Below are 15,931 nucleotides of genomic sequence, written 5' to 3'. Positions count from 1 at the left end.
GGCAAAGTCTTGAGCAACAACACAGCCCCCCTTCCCGTTTCCAACCCTCTGGAACTTGAAGTAATGTCATGTCTGGGGTTTGTTTTTTAATGTCTTCCTCTGTTCGCACAGCCCCTGGGTGCCTGGGCTTCTATTGAGCTTGCTTGGGAGAAATGCAGGAAACTGGGGCCCTGGAAACTAAGCAGAAGTGCTCAGTTAGAGATGTGGAGTTCTGGAGGACTAGAGAAAGACAGGGGAGGCGCATGATGGAGGGAGCTTTGAGAATGAGTGTGGCTGGAGAGGTTGAGCCAGCCCCAAGACTCGGGGGAGACAAAGGGATTGTGGTTCTCTCAGTGTAGGTAAGGAGCAGAGCAGAGCGGTGGTGGTGGTGGTGGTGGTGGCAGCGGCAAGAAAGACTGCAGGGGCTGGGGACTGAGAGAGCTATTTCTGATCAGATTCCTGAGGGTGGAGTCGGGATGGCTAGCCCAACTCCAGTGCACAGTTCCAGAGGCTAGGCTGGAAGACAAGTGCCTGGACTATTGGGCTTTTAAGAGAGCCCTGTGTTCAGTACTAAAGCTGCCCTGAGAGGGAGGGGCTGGAGTCAGAGGTGTGCTTAGTACCAGGGACTGAAGAAGCTGTGCAGACTGCAGAGACAATGAAAGAGTAAGAAACCCGTGCCCTTAGCCCACTCCGGAGGAAGAACAGATGGACGAGCCAGGGAAACATAGATCCATGTCTGGCTTCCAGGCTGTGTGGAGCCAACTGCCTATTTGGGTTTTTTTTTTTTATTTTTTATTGGCATTCTGACAGATGTCTAATTCCAAAACTAACATCTAGATTCTCAACACGTCCCTCCCAGTTTGTCTCCTTCCCAGGCACCCGTCTCTGAGAATGTCACCACCATCCTGCCAGTTGCTCAGGCCTGAAGCCTGTTATCCTGGGTTTTCCGTTTCCTTCATGCTTCATAAATAGAATCTCTGTGATTAACCTGTTGCTCCATTTCATATGTGTGTTTAGAATCCCTACTCTTTTCCAATTGCTCCCTCCTGGGATAGGCCAGTATCAACTCCGTTCAGGCTGTGACTCTGACTTTCTCTCTCTCTCCTATATTATCCATTTTCCAGGCCACCAATGGGGTCTTTTAAAACTTTAAACATGGTCATGTTACTCCTTGGCGGCAATCTCTCAGCGTACTTCAAATCAAATCTTCCTTCCTGTAACCTGCAAAGTCACAGGTCATCAGGTCATGTGACTCTGGCCTCCTAGTCCCTCCTCATCTTATCACCCTCCCTTCCCTGTCTGCTAGGCCTCAGCCACACCAGCCACTTCTCTTTCACGACTGACTTTTCTTTTAGGCATCACCTCAAAGAGGTGTCCCCTGGGCGTTCTATCCTAATGGTAATAGGATATACCTATAGGCTGTGGCCGTGGCAGTGTCTTGGCCCATGAACTCAGAAGTGTGTAAAATGTCTGTGGCCAGTTCTTAATTAATATAAAAAGAAAGTAACAAACACCTACTAAACTCTAGGAAGGGTTTCAGAACTCATGACTATAGATAGCTTTTCTTTCTTTCTTTTTTTTTTTTTTAAAGACAGGGATCTCACTATGTAGTTCTGGCTGAGCTGGAACTCACTGTGTAGATCAGGCTGTCCTTGAACTCACAGTTATCCTCCTGCCTCTGCTTCCTGAGTTCTGGGATTAAAGGCGTGCACCTGGTCCTATCTATCTTTTTTACACAGTTTCCCCTCTCTGTGCTTGTACTTGCTTGAGTTTTTCCCTTTTCTTTTTCCCTCCTTTGTTCCATTCTTGAATGCGGCTTTTTATGGTGCTGTTATTACTCCCACCAAGATTCTGATTTAGTTCTTTCCTTGGGGTAGCTGTCTTGATATTAAGTACGGTCATGTGACCCACTTCTGCTTAAAAAAATGTGAGCAAAAGTGGTATGTGTCACTTGTGATTAGAAACATTTAAGAAAATGTCCTCTCTTGCTGTCTTTCTCAACTGTTCATGGGAACATGTGTTGAGATGAAGTGGGTGTGTGGAACGTTCAAAGCAGCTTGGCTTGGCATGTGGCGCTGCCACATGGAGCCCAGCTGTGCTAAGTGCTTGCCTGGACCCAGAGTGGCTCGGTGTTGGTGTGGGAATAGAATTTTGTTGTATTAAAGTGCTCAGATTTGGGTGCACTTGTCAGCGTAGCGTAACTCAGTCTGTCCTGTCAATCAGAGGCAGTTTGGTGGTTGCAGAATAGAGAGATCACAAGAAAGCTAGAGGAGGAAGGAATGTCACCCTAAGGTCTTGGAGTTGGATCTTGTCGTAGACTGACTCATGCCCGCTCTGAATTCATATGATGGAGACTTATTCTCAGTGCTACCATATCTATAGACAGAACCTTAATCAGCTCCATTCAAGAGGTAGAGACAGGAGGATTAGGGTTCAAGGCCATCCTCAGCTACATATAGTGAGTTTGGGGTGAGTCTGAGCAAATGAGACCCTGTCTCCAAAACAAACAAACAAACAAACATAGAGTTAAATGAAGTCATAGAGATGGGAACAGTAAACCAATGTGAGCCTATAAGAAAATATTCTCTCTCTGTTACACACACACACACACACACACGTACACACACCCATGTACACACACACACACACACAGAGAGAAATGAGAAGGTTCTAAAGTGGTTAGGAAAAGAGCCCTCAGGGGCTAGAGAGATGGCTTAGTGGTTAAGAGCACTGGCTGCTCTTCCAGAGGACCTGGGTTCAGTTCCTAGCACCCACATGGCAGCTCACAACTGTCTATAAGTCCAGATCCAGGGAATCTGACACCTTCAGAACAATAAAATAAAGTTAAATTAATTTAAAAAAGAAAAGAGCCCTCATCAGAAACTGACCACATTGGTACCATGATATTGGGTTTTCAATCTCTAACATTGTGATAAAATAAATTTCTATTGTTTAAGCTGCCCTGTCTATGGTGTGTATGTATGTCTTAATGTTAACCCGAGCTGACCAGAACAGACATGCTAGTCACTAAGGTTCTAAGTGAAGCAAAGGTGACACTATGTTGTTTTTAACTCTAAGGATGGGAGGTAAGATGTACACCAGTGTTGGATAGTCATAAGAGCAGACGGTCGAGACATTTCTCTTTCTCACTGCCCACAGACTTCACCTTCTTTTTTTTTGAGAGATTGTCTGCTCAGCTTGCTTTGTGCCATCGAATCCAAAAGTCATGCTCTGGTTTCTCCAGCTCCTTCTGCAGGTGAGATGCAGACGCACAGCATAGACTTCGCTAATTAGAAAAACCTTTCAAGTGCCGCGACTAGGAAGCTAGACCTGATGAAAAGGAGCTGGGTTATCAGAGAATCTACTTTTGAGAAGATAGGAGCGGTGGCAGAAATAATGTCCATCTTACGGGGGCAACTGAAGCTAGTATTACAGAGCTTGTGACAGCCGGTAGGCTGGCCATCTGCACAAGTGGAGGATCTGTCTGTCCATCCATCCATCTGTCTATCCACCCACCTACCCTTCTATCTATCTGTCTCTCTGTCTATCAATCATCTGTCTGTATATCTGTTTATCTCTGTCATCTATCTCTGGGATAAGTTAAGCACATGTGCTCCCACTGAGCTAGCCCCCTGCTCTGTCTATTTAAAAAGATCACAACAAGAGTGACAGATGCGAAGTGTTTGTCCTCGTATCTTGAAAAACTATGCTTCAAGAACAACGTGAAGGCCAAATTTGAGTTTGGAATCTTTGGACCTTGAAAGTTCCATGGTGAAATGAGTTTCAGCTCACTTTCATTGCTAATAACACACTACCACACACTGGTTAGTTCATGAAACAAGGAGGCTTATTTTGGCTTATAGCTCTAGTCTGAGGTTAAAGGTTCACACCTGGTGATGGTTTTCATACTGTGAGAGTCCTGCGGTGGCACCAAGCTGTCGCATGACAACAGTTTTCCCTGATCTCTCTACTTCTTACAAAGCCACTAGAATCACGAGGCTTACCCTTGTCTTGTTCAACCCAAAATCACCTCACAAAGGCCTCAGTCCTTCGATGGTCTCCTCCTTCTATCAGTCGATGAGTATTGAATTTCTGCATGAATTCCATAGAAAGCCTACTCAAGCCATTGCGAGTGATAAGGAAAGGCCAATTCTCACCCGACTTGTTCCTTTCCTCTTCCTACTCGAATTCCTATCTTATTCACTTTAAGGGTCTCGTAATTCTGACGGCAAACATTCCAGTCCATACTTAAGTACAAGCTCCATATTCCTTGCACACAGCTACTTCTTGGCCACACTCTGGACCTAATGCTGTATCATCAGTGCCATGGTCCATCCTGGGAAGGACAAGACAGAAGAAGAGGAGGCCCACGATGGTACTGGGGTGTCTGGGACCAGCCTCGACAAAAACACCTCTCGCCAGTGTAGAGGCATGGGAATTCAGAAATATAGTAAAGTATATGAAGACGCGAATGAAAATAATAAAGCAGAAACATATAGGACAGTATCGGGAAGGAGTTCCAGTGAGTACTAAAAATTCACCCTCATTTAATTTCCAACTGCTTGAAATACCCCTGACCCCAAAAGGTAGGAGAAAGACAAAAGACTGCATTAACATGATACAAGGAAATGGAATTACCAACTGAAGGTCACAGACTACATTCATAGTTAAACAGTCTGTTGCTAGAACAAAACAAGTCACGCTCACCCACTAGACTAAAAACACTCTGAAGGCAAACCACTCCCTGGGTGGAATTCCAAGTTATCTCCTTAAAGGGAACTGGGACTTGGTTGGATCCTTAGACTCTTGTCTGAGGTAGGAACAATCTACTTCTCTATTCCTGGAGCACAGCTCTGGGCTATTAGCCAGGCTTGTTGATGATAACCTTGAGAGAGCAGAACTCCACTTCTAGGTGGGTCCTTTGTTTGAGGTAGAGGCACAAAAACCTTGAAGGAACTAGAGGTAAATTCCAACTCTCTGACCTTTGGTCAAGGTGGAAATAGGTTCACATTTCCGGGCCTCCACACTGAGGGCAGAGAATTTCCTGTTTTTTAGGCTCTCTAAGTGTTGAACAAGAAAGAGAAACATGGGATCGGTGTGGGCACGCTCTGTTGGCCCTGGGACTCTTGATGCTGTGTTTAGAAATATGACTGGAGGAAGGTCAAGGGCCATGCTGTCCTCTAGAGCTGCCTGGGTTTGTCCTGACTGTACTGCATGACTGCAGAGTGATCTTCCCTGGGCTACCCACCCCCGCTTCTGTTTAAACCTACCAGTGGATGTCAATGGCCTTGCAAGTAAGAATCATAATAGAAATTACCTGGTGCGAGTGAGAAGGAAACATGGAACACACAACAAACCGCTTAGGAGTTTATTAGAGAGGGCGTGTATAGGCCTTGGGAGTCAGTGTGCAGAGAGAGAAAGATGGCGCATCCAGCTTTTAAAAGCTGCCTAGCGCATGCACACAGGGGTTTGATGTGGCTACATCATACACAGGGTTCATGCATGTGTGCAAGGACTTAGCCGAGTCATACATGGATGATATAATCCATGCCGCACGTGGGTCACGTGGGGCCCTTTAGCATCCCCGGGAGGCCATTAGGCATTTCTGTCTGAGGGCTTGTTTGCACATTCATGGACCCTGGAACTGGGAAGTATCAGCCTTATGTGCCTGAAATCATTACATTCCACCCTTTAGTTTATTATACACATTTGGGGAGCTTGGGGTCTTTAATGGATGGGAATGGGGTGTTGTAAGGTCTCCTGTGACTGCTTCCTGCTGATTTTGTGGGCATTGGAGAGTTGAGATGCTTGACCTCATCCTGGGGTGGCTGATTACTTTTGTATTTTTTCCGGGTTCTGTTGGCAGCTTGGGCCTTGCAAGATGCTGGAAAGGCAGAAAAATACGTCTGGAAAAAATTTTAGATCCCGGTGATTAAGGGAGGAGAGTCCCAATATGGAAGACAGAAGTCTTGTTTTTTGGAGGGGGAGGTGGAAGAGGGAATTTCCCAGGGGTTCCAGAAACCAGGAGTGATAAGGGAAGAATTAAATGATACTTATTTTGGGTGAGTCTGGTCCATTTAGATAGGTCCAATTGGCTCCCTGGAACTTATGAAAAAAAATGTTTGAAAAGAAATAAATTTTAGACATAGTTACGATGGTATAGTGTTGGAATAGAAGATGGTGGGAAGCGGGGAGGAAAAGAAAGGGGAATTATTAGGCCCTTTAATGTTTCACCTGAAGCAAATCTTAAGGCACTTGCTCTTTTAGCATCATGGTATTACCTTAACATCCAGGAGACATGGCTGCAGTCAGTGGTAAACCTTTTTTGTTAAAGTCTGTTTTGGGAGTTTTTGGAGTTTGGGGCCGTAAGCAGGGTGCCCAGTCCTGAGTGGTGAGGTCCAGCTTCTTTGACAGGTACACTACAGGTGCAAAGGAAGGTCCAAGCTGATGTCCTAGGACCTCAAGGACATATCCTTCCTTCTCTGTTACATAGAGGGAGAGAGGATGAGTTAAATCTGGGAGATGAAGACCTGGGGCCGGGGTAAGGGCTTGTTGGAGTCTCTGGAAGGGTTTAGTAATGGGATGGAGAAGGGGCTCGTGCAGAGAGCTGAGAGCTGCCTTGTATAAGGGGCAGGTGAGGAGAGAAAAGCTATTCCTAGGAATGATAAAACTTCTTTTAAAAAAGGAACTGCAAGGGACTGAATTAGCTTTTTTTCTGTCTAGAGTAATAGCTTTTTGGGTTGGGGTAATAGTTAATCCCAAGTAATTGACCTGAGAGGTAAACAGTTGGGCTTTAGAAGGTGAGACTCTATAGCCCTTTTTGGACAGGAAATTTAAAAGAACAAGGTATCAGTTTTGCTGATCTCCAAGGATGGACTGCAAAGTAAAATATCATCTACATACTGTATGAGTTTAGACTTAGGGAGGAATAGTGAGAGTAGATCAGAAGCTAAAGCCTGACCAGATAGGTGTGGGCTGTCCCGGAATCCCTGGAGAAGGATGGTCCAGGTGAGGTGAGTGTCAGGGTCAGTCCAGGTGAAGGCAAAGATACTTTGAGATTGAAAACTAAGAGGAATAGAGAAAAAAAATCCTTGAGGTCTAGAACTGAGAAGTGGGAGGTTCCTGGGAGAATAGTGGAAGGAAGTGTATAAGGATTAGACACTACAGGATGAAGAGGGACCACTGCAGAGTTAATGAGTCAAAGGTTCTGTTTAGGTTTTCTAACATCAAGTATAGGGTGTTAAAGGGAGTAGAGGTGGGGCAAAGTAGCTTTTTTCTTAGAAGGTCAGCGATAATAGGCTTAAGTCCCTTAAGACTCTGGAGAGAGAGGGGGTACTGAGCTTGGGTAATGTACTTAGTAGGATCTTGTAATTGGATAACGATGGGGAAATGGTGTTTAGCAACAGAGGGGTTTGGGATGTCTCAGACTTGGGGGTTCACCTGAGAGGCTGGTAGAGGAAAAGACACATTGGAGCTGGGAGGTTGGGAGGCTGGAAGGAGGAGGAGGGGAGCTGTTGGAGAGTCTGGGGTAAGGGGAATGGAAGGAGCAAATGAAATGGAAGCTTCTACTTTTGCTAAAATATCTCTTCCCAGCAGGGCGGTGGTGGCGCACACCTTTAATCCCAACACTTGGGAGGCAGAGGCAGGTGGATCTCTGTGAGTTCGAGACCAGCCTGGTCTACAAGGGCTAGTTCTAGGACAGGTTCCAAAGCTACAGAGAAACCCTGTCTTGAAAAACAAACAAACAAACAAACAAAAAACAAAAAAAAACCCAAAAAACAAACAAACAAAAAAACCAACTTCCCATAAGAGGTACCGGGCAGGTTGGCATGACTAAAAATGAATGAGTGAGATAAATACCCCTAAAAATACAGTTAATTGGTGGGGTCTGCTGAGGTATTTAAGGCTGTCACCCAACCCGACAATAGGGAAACTAGAAGGAGAGGGAGGACTCTAGAATTCCCTCAGTACCGAGTATGTGACTTCGGTGTCTAAGAGAAAGGAAATGGGCCATCCTGATACCATGATGTTTACCTGTTGCTCCCTGTTACAGATGATGGTTGTTGCAGTTAGGTCAAAGGAGCCCAGGGGGCCTCGCTTGTCCATGGCCAGACCTAGAAGGTCAACTTGGGAATTCTCTGGGTTTGATGACTACATGCTATTATGTGCATGAGGACAATCAACTGCCCAATGTCCTTCCCTATGGCATCTTGGACAAGGTCTCATGGGACCAAGATGAGGATTAGGGCATGCTCGGTTCTAGTGACCAGTTCTACCACATTTGAAACACGGGCCTGGCGGTTCTTGAGCTCTGGGGGGCAAGGGAGCAGCATGGACAGCACAGATTGGACGGTCTGTCGCCTTGGCAGGTCAGAGGGACTTGGTTAACACATGACAGTGATGATTGCGGGCTTTGTGATTCCTCACATGGTACACCTTAAAAGCAACTCTAAGACTTCTGCCTAAATGATCAAGGGGCCTTTCTCCAAACGTCTAAGTTTAGCCTTAATGTCAGGGTAGCACTGAGAAAAAAAATGAGTCATGAGTCTGCCTTCCGTGGTTAGCATATTGTAGCAGGCTTTAGTGAGGCACTCCAAAAATGTAGAAGGATTTTCCTTGTATCTTAAATGACTTCTGAGAGATTATTATAGTTTACTGGCTTGAGGGCAGCTTTATGGAGACCGGCCAGGAGACAAGTCAAAAACCAGTCCCTAGCTAAAATCCCACTGGGAGTATTATAGTCCCAGTGAGGCTCTTGCTCTGGGACCGCCTCTGCCCCTGGAGGGTGTGTTGCATGAGTTTGGTGAATATCATCCGCATGTAGTCTGGCCTGCTCCCAAATTCACCTGTGACCTTCAGGAAGTAGGTTATTAGATAGGATCATATAGATATCATGAAAGGTGAGATTATAAGACTGGGTAATATATTGGAATTGCTTAATGGAAGTGGTAGAATTAAGATGTATAGGACCCCAGTTTTTGTTCTATATGGGAGAGTTCTGAGAGGGAGAAAGGAACGTGTACCCTAATCAGTCCATCTATGCTGGTCACCTCTCGCCCGGGAGAACTGCAGCTGACTTGGCTTGATCAGGGTTGGGTTCCATAGTAACACATGAGCGTATGAGAGGAGGGGTAAAGGTGGGTGCCAGAGCCGGATGGATGCTGTGGTCAGGCACTGGAGAGGAAGAATGGTCCAGCAGGGCTGATGGAGTAGTTAGTCGGGGGAGAGAGAGAGCTGAAGAGTGAGCAGAGGGAGGTGCCGAGGCAGCAAGAAGTAAAGGAGTGGGAATATCTGTCTGCTGAGGATGGGAAGGTGTGGATCCCTTAGCAGGGTCCAGAGCAGTAACTGAAGGAATGGGGGTAGGAGCTGAAGAGATGGCGGTAGGAGCTAAAGGAACAGGAGTAGAGGCTGGAGGAATGGGGTAGGAGCTGAACGAACGGGAGTAGCTACCTGCCAAGGTTGAAAAAAAGGCAGGAGTTCTTAGCTGGATCCAGAGCAGAAGTGGAGGGTTCTTCCAGCTCAGACGGCATAGCCAGGAACATGTGAGCAGGTAAACAACTTGCGAGGACAGAGGGGCTTAGGCTTAGGCTTAGAGCTTAGATAGTGAATGGTTTGGATATAAGGAAACTCCTTCCATTCGCCTGTGCGCTGACGGTAGTTAGAAATCTCCCATAGAATATTGGGATCAAAGGTGTCATTAGGTGGCTACCTTAGATTGTTATCTACATTGTAACAAGGCCATTTTTTGGAACAAAGATGGACAAGTGTGGGACTCTGTAAGTAGGGCATTAAGGCCTGGGTTTTAGGGCCTCTAAAAAGTATCCCAGGCAGGAGGCTGGATTGATGGGCTTGGATGGCTTGTTACCCATAGCTGAAACTGTGAAAACCCGTGAAGACGGTGGCGGCAAACACCGCAGGACTTATAGGAGAGCGTCCTCTGTCTACAGGTGGGGTGCTAAAGCCTGACTGGATCTGGTTGGGGCGACTTGGTAGCCGGAGAGGCCAGAGGCCGCTCTGAGTGGCCTTTCACGGTGGGGGAAAAGAAACGAAAAGAAAAGAAAAGAAAAGAAAAGAAAAGAAAAGAAAAGAAAAGAAAAGAAAAGGACAAAAAAAAAAAAAAACGAAAGAAGAATCTGAGGGACTCTGGGTCCCCAGTCTCGGGAAGACTGACCCCAGGTTGTCCAAACACGATTTTAACTTAGGGAAGCAATCCAGAGATGAATGTCAGCAAAGGACTCAACCGTTGCCATAAAGACTGCGGTTGGGGGCTGTCCCCTCATTTCTAGGAACACCAGATTCTTTCTGGGAGCTCAACAGTCAATTCCTTGGGTTCAGAGAAATACTAAAGCTGACCAGAATGGGGGAAACTCAACAACTGAAGCCGGTGGTGTGCATAGAAATTGTGTTCAGGCAAATGGAACACATGGTTGTTTTGGAAAAAATACCACTTCCTGATCCCAACCCTGGGAGAGGGGCTCGGGATAGGAGAGCCTCCCGAGTCTCACAGTACCAATGAAATTACCTGGCACAAGTGAGAAGGAAACACGGAACATGCAACAAACCTGCTTAGAGTTTATTAGAGGGGGCGTGCACAGGCCTGGGGAAGTCAATGTGCAGAGAGAGAGAGACAGAGAGAGAAAGAGAGAGAGGAAGATGGCGCATCCAGCTTTTAAAAGTTGCCTAGTGCATGTGCACAGGGGGTTGAGTTGGCTATGTCATACACAGATGACAGGGCTCATGTATGTGCGCAAGGGCTTAGGTGAGTCATACGTGGATGATACAACCACGCATGCAGGCAAGGGCCTAGCTAAGTCATACATGGTTGATGTAATCCACGCCACACATGGGTCACATGAGACCCTTTAACATCCCTGGGGTCCATTAGGCACTTCTGCCTGAGGGCTTGTCTGCACATATTTGGACCCTAGAATCCGGAAGTATCAGTCTTATGTGGCTAAAATCATTACAATAATGATGCTTTTGTTTGCCTCCTGTAAGCAGGAGGCACTCCATGAAGCCTGAGACAAAACTCATTTAGCCCATTATTAGGTTATCAGCTACTAGACAATGCTTGTCATGAGTAAATATTCTGGGTTGCAGCCAGTGGCAAAGCACTACTTTAATGAAAAGAGATTTGATAGGACCCTGTATGATGACAGCTCTGAGAGTCCTGGAGGCCCTTAACATGGAGAGTCACACTCTGACCCTCAATGCTCCCACTCTGGGAGATGTCATGGATGTAGGCTATAAAGAAAGTGTTTCTGGCCTATCTTGTCAGGCTCCTTGCCTGATGGTGGTGGAATTTCTGAGGGAAGTGGTGATAACGGGGAGAATTTGACATCAATGGCAGTCCTGTTGTTGATGAGGATACAATAGGTACCAGGACTGCTTGTCAAGGCTGGGTGTTCTCAAATTGCTGAGATCTTCACAGCATTGGATCCTGACAAGGAAGGCTGGCTTTCTTTTGGGGAGTATCCTTGAAATAATTGCTGGATACGCATGTGATGGTAGTGACTGAGGTGTTGATGGAAATAGGCTCAGACTTCCAGGGATGGAGAGTCTGAGATCCACAGCTCTGGGGGATCCAGTTGACTCAAACTCTGATATCACTCTACCTGGTATTAAAAGGTTTCCCATCTCTACCAGATTGGAGACCAGGATGGCTCATGTTTTCTTCCCACTGGAGTCAAAGGAAAGAGCTCAAAGTTCTAGGCACAGAAACAGGGTAAAAGTCTCCCTGATCCTCAGAGTCCCCTTCTGCATCCTGTCTTCTGCCTGCCTGCTTGAAACCCTCCAGGAAATAGAAGTTGTCCTTGCAAATGTGTCCTCCGGGAGACTATCCCTCCGCTGTCATCACCAAATACTTTGTTCTTCAGACTGGGTCCTGGCAGGTTAGCACAGAGGCCCTCAGTGCCCTGGCCCATCAGAGGGTGGCCCTGGCCCTTTCTAGAAACCACATACACAGAACCCCTAGTTCTCTGAACCCCCAGGTCCGCCCTTCCATTTTCCTTCCTTCTCGGCACCACCAGGTCCTGGTCTCTCCCTCGTCTTATACCTCAGGAACACGGAGAGGCGGGCGAGCTCCGCAGCCTGGTCCCACATTCCATTAGGAAAACTGTTGCCCTGTGCAGACTTCCTCATCGCAGCCCTGGAGAATCTCACTGCCCTTCTGCTGGAGAGTGTCAAGAGGCTGGATGCTCTCCAGGAGCCATTGCTATTTCTGAGTTCAAGCACTGCCTGGGTCTTCCAGCTTCCCTCCTTGTTTCCCCCACTCAGCTCTTGTTCGCAAGCCAAAGCCATTCTACCCCAACTAGACAACACAGCCCCTTGGCCCTGAGTTCAAGGACTACCGATCAGGCAGACTTGGGCTTCAGTGCCTGCTTTGCTATGTACTGCTTTTTTGGACTTGAGAGATCATGCTACTTTTTTGTACCACAATTTCGTCATATGGCAGTAATAGTACCTACCTCATAGGCTATTCGAGGATACAGTGATATAATGCAGATAAAGACCTGGGTTTGGAGACTGGCACATGGTTGCTATGTGGGAGTGGTTAAACCTTTAGATCTGGCCCTGTCGCTCTGTTCTCCATTTTTCTTCTACAGCATGGGCCAGTTCAGAAAGGTGGTGTATGTAGCATCCTGGGTCCAAACTGCCCTGCTGGAACCCCAGCTCTGCCATTCTCCTAGCTGTCTAGCTTGGGCAAGTTACCTCCCTTCGGTTCCTCTTTTTTTTTTTTTTTTTTTTATCTACAGCATGAGATTGGTCTTAGTACCAACACAAGTGTCCAGCACCTGGAAAGCTACAGAGCCATGTTCATTCATGTGGACAAAGCCTGGGGGACAGGGCATCTAGGAAGTCTGGTGTCCAGAGAAATGCCCATTCTTGAAGGAAACTCCCCAGCTGGAAATCTTGCTCCCTTGTAAGACTATTTCCAAGACTTTCTGCTGATTCTGAATTTCCCGGAGGGTAGAAGAAGGGGGTGGTATGGAGTGGGGGCTTGCCGAGAAGTGGAACCCAAGATTATCAAAACCGTATGGGGTTGGTTCTGGCCAAACACTTAATCCCACAACAGAGGCGGCTCCGACTGCCTTGAGAACTGGGTGTGTGCTGTGCTCTCTCTCTCTCTCTCTGTGTGTGTGTGTGTGTGTGTGTGTGTGTGTATGTGTGTTAGGAAGGGTCTATGCTCAATTTAATTTTTGGTTAATCATATATGTGTTGGAACTTATTCTGTGCCAGCCATGAAAAGCACTGTTGGCAATGGATGTGGACAAGGCTCAATCTCTTCCCCAGGGAATTCTCTGCGGATATTGATGGCAGGAAGCTTCATCTGAAAAGGCTGGGAGCTCCCTGAGCAGGAGAGACGTTAGGTGCTTTGCCAAGCTGTTAGCTTCAGGGACTCTGGGCCTTCAGGAACCATGAGTCTTTATGACAGAAGGTATCAGCCTACTTCAGGTCTTGAGCTTGTAGTCGGTGCTGTGTGCCCCAGGGAGGAAGATGTCTGCATAGTGTAGCAAGCCTCCATATCCTGCTTGGGGAGCTAGGAATCCACGCTTCCTGTCAGAGAGCTAGCACCTTTGTCAGAGACAAGCAAGTAGCAGGCCATCCTCATCAGTGGATTCTAGACAAACTGGAGACAGTGGAGTCACCATATTGAGCAGGAGGAGGCAAGACCCCCAACCCCCATTTCTAGAGAGACTAAGACCCAGTGCCTGAGGTGAGGTGGGGGTGCGGTCATTACAGCTTGGGTATGGGAAGCAGAGGAAGCCAACATGGAAGGTAATGGCTGGGGGAGTTATATATACCGGTAAGGAGAGATTATATGCCTGTTTCTTGTGGGCATTCACTCCCTACAGTCTTACTTTACCAGGTTTTCCTAGTCAAGCAGGAGACTATTTGATATAAAGCATGCCACTAGCTCCTAGATTTTTTTTCCTTAGCCCTGGGGTCCTAAGAAGTGGGAACATTACTGGGTATGTCGGCTATTGGGGAAGCCTGTACAAAGCTGAAGGTTTAGTGTGAGATCAGAAGGTCCAGGAGTCAATTCTCTGGAAGGACTCAACAATCAGGCCATTCCTGCTGCCGGACACACGGCGCTGCACCCTGGTCAGGCCTTTCCTGCTGCTGGACACATGGCACTGGAGGCCTGGGCTGGAGATTGCGGAGGGAACTTGCCCAGAGTCACTCAGTGACAGGGTAGAGACAGGGCTGTGAGGCAGGCCCGGACACTGGGATCAGGATGTCCTCTTTCACCTCCCAATGTCAGAGCCATGGATTTAATGTCCAAGGGTTTCTGTCCTGGCAGCACCTTGGGCTGGCCTTCCACGCTCGCCTCTTCTGTTCTTTCTATTTCTCTGAGGCCCAAGGCACCAGAGAGAGGATTTATGTCTGACGTCTCAGTGCCCCTGGGACCCGAGCAAGATGTGAGGCAACATCTCTCACCCCTTATGTTTATCTGTTGTCTGTGGGAGGCAGAGAACTCCACGGCTGGGCGACTCTACAGATAGACTAATGGATTGGTACACCGGAAGTGGGTATGGAGGCGGTGGGTGGGTGGAGGTCAACTACAGGCGTGGATGCATGAAGGGGTGGGTGATTGACGTCAGTAAAAACAGCTTTCTAGCCATAGCAACTGTTCTGAAAACCACCCTTTGGGACTCGGAGACCTGAGATACTTGAGGTTTTGAACACCTGTCTGTAGAAGAAAAGAGACGGCCACACTTCCCGTAGCCCAAGGCTCTCTGCTTCTCCTCTTTGCCACATTGTAACTCTCTCCCGCCACCCCCCTGACACTCAATCTCTCACACACCTGGATGCTTGAACACCTGTCTGGACAGCAGAGACAGGGGTGCCTGAGAGCTGGAGAGGAATGGGGGGGGGCAATGATCCCCTCACTACAACTTCCCTTTAGTCTTGTCCAGCCAGGCCTGGCTCAGTTCCTGGCTCATGTCTATCTGATAAAACGATGATTTCTCTTCCCAGACAAGAGAACAAGAATCTATCTGACCTCAGAAACTCACACTCGCCAGTCCCACTGGACAGACCCTTGGAGGTCATACCCTGTAAGCTTCCTTAGGAAGCTCCCCAAGCACAGAGCATTGCTGTGGACAGTTCCAAGAGCTACAGGGTCTTTGTCCTGCAGATAAGACTCTCTAAGACTCAGTGTTGCATGTATGCACAGAGGGAGTGGCCTGTGTACACAGAGAGTGTGATTTGTGTACATAGAGGGGGTGGCCTGTGTGCATGGAGGGGGTGGCCATGAGGTTCTTCCATACTGAATCTTGCAAGCATCCCTGGCTGCTCTTTTCTTCTACCCCATGGGCCTGTCTTCCTTCCCTGATCCTTGGGTCCCAGTCAGTGTCTTGGATATCTGGCCCCAGGATTGCTCTGATGGGCTAGGGCCCTGCTCAGGCTGTCTGAGTCAGGGGGACTTATCTTGAAGTCAGATTTAGAAGGGCTAGAATGGGAGATGGGGTCTACCCTCCATGGCTGCTGACCCCTGTCTCTCGTATTTGTTCATTCTCTAAGCAAATGTGTATTGATTCCCTTTCTTGTGCCAAGCGATCTGTTGGAAACCAACACAGAAATGACCTTTGTCCAGGGAGAAGGACAAACTAGCAAAATAGGTTACAGTAATGAACTCTCTGTGTGTGCGTGTGCGTGTGTGCATGTGTATGTGTGTGCATGTGCATGCAGGTGGGTGGTATGTAGGGGAAAACAAGGGCGGGGGGGCAGAGCCATGGGCATGGGAGGAAGCAAAGCTACCTAACCCAGTCTGAGTCAGGGATGATCTTCTGGAGGAGGAAACCTCCAGCCCCAGAATAGAAGGGGGGAAGGGGAGGGGGGAGGTAGAAGAGTGCGGAGGGAGCGCATGGTGGTTGGGAAGTTCTCCTGGACAGTAAGCCACATCCTCTGCCCCTCCTCTTATCCCCATCAAAGCTTCCCTACTCCT

General features: G+C 47.7%; 1 long non-coding RNA gene across 1 annotated transcript in view; it reads left to right on the top strand.

The window, feature by feature from the left end:
- Positions 1 to 15,931, top strand: part of LOC125390812 (uncharacterized) — a 35,725-nt gene that overhangs the window by 8,416 nt on the left and 11,378 nt on the right. The window lies entirely within an intron of this gene.

The sequence above is a fragment of the Myodes glareolus genome, chromosome 16, assembly GCF_982192425.1.
Source record: "Myodes glareolus chromosome 16, mMyoGla1.1, whole genome shotgun sequence".
Classification (NCBI taxonomy): domain Eukaryota; kingdom Metazoa; phylum Chordata; class Mammalia; order Rodentia; family Cricetidae; genus Myodes; species Myodes glareolus.
This window is presented reverse-complemented; position numbering and strand designations above follow the sequence as displayed.